Raw genomic sequence first — 1414 nt, forward strand, 5'->3', positions numbered from 1 at the left:
GTTACAAAAACAGCTGCGTTGTTATCAGTTGTTGCTTTCCGCCTATACAGCTGTGATAAATTTCTGCACTTGTGAAGTTATTGTCAGTGTCAGTTGCTGAGTGGAAGGCCACCTGAAAGACTTACCACCAGCATCATGACATCTGGGAAGAGGCAGCAGGAAGCCCTTGGGAGCCGTGTTATAAGATCGCAAAACTATTTGTAGGGAATATATTTCTGTCATCAGATTTTCTTCTCTTAGAAGGCAGGTATTGAGCCATAGGTTAAAGAATTTTGTTGTGTTCCATAGTAGATTCAAAATATTCACTTTCTTTTTCTTCTTACTTTTCTTTTCCTTTTCCTTTCCACAGCCTCCTAAGTCTCACTATGCCACCCTTGGTAGAGTGCTGTGGCGTCACAGCTTACAGCAACCTCCAACTCTTGGACTTATGTGATTCTCTTGCTTCAGCCTCCCCAAAAATATTCACTTTCTGAATATATTAGTTATCTCTTGCCATGTAACAAATTACCAATACCTCAGAGCTCCAGACAACAAAAACAGCAAGGATGTATTCATTATGTAGACTGCTACACTTTCTCAGGATCAGACTCTGGAAATGGCTTGGCTGGGTGGTTTTGGTGGAATCTGGGAAGCTTGTATCTCATAGTCTGGGAGAACCTGCTTCCCACCCCACTCACGTGGTCTTTGGCAGGCATCAATTTCCTACTGGCTGTGGGCCAAGGCTCTATTCTTTACTGCCTGAGTTTTCCACAATGGAAAATGCAGTCTTTTACCACCTCATCTCAGATGACATATCATTACTTCTGTCCTCAGCTCTTGGTCACACAAACTAACCTTGCTGACCTGGGGAGGGGCTTGACAAGGGTGTGAATGACTAGAGGTGGGTGCCATCTTGGAGGCTGGCCACCACCTTGAAGCAAAGGTACTCTCTGAATTCCACGGTTAAGGAAGCACAGCTAAGGAAAGAATAATGAGGATATGCTTTTTAAACTTTGTGAGATTTATTTTGATATCTGTTGATAAGAAAAACATAAAGACGATATGAACATTAAACATAATCTAACACCGCATATAAATCTATTAACATAACTGATTTTATTTATTTTGCTTCTTCTAAAAATAAAATATACACTACTTAGGGTTTTCCATTTGTAGATATCCAGATTGAATGTTCAGTGATACACTTAGGCAGGGGTCCTCAAACTTTTTAAACAGGGGGCCAGCTCACTGTCCCTCAGGCCGTTGGAGGGCTGGACTGCGGGCCCGGGACGAGTCGGCTACTAAGCAGGACAGGCAGCAGTGGCAGAAACACCCAGTGGGCCGGATAAATGTCCTAGGCGGGCTGCATGTGGCCCGTGGGCCATAGTTTGAGGACGCCTGCCCTTAGGCTTAGAGAACAGCCAGAATTTTAGGT

Source organism: Otolemur garnettii, unplaced genomic scaffold, assembly GCF_000181295.1.
Source record: "Otolemur garnettii isolate 467f Iridium unplaced genomic scaffold, OtoGar3 scaffold00063, whole genome shotgun sequence".
Classification (NCBI taxonomy): domain Eukaryota; kingdom Metazoa; phylum Chordata; class Mammalia; order Primates; family Galagidae; genus Otolemur; species Otolemur garnettii.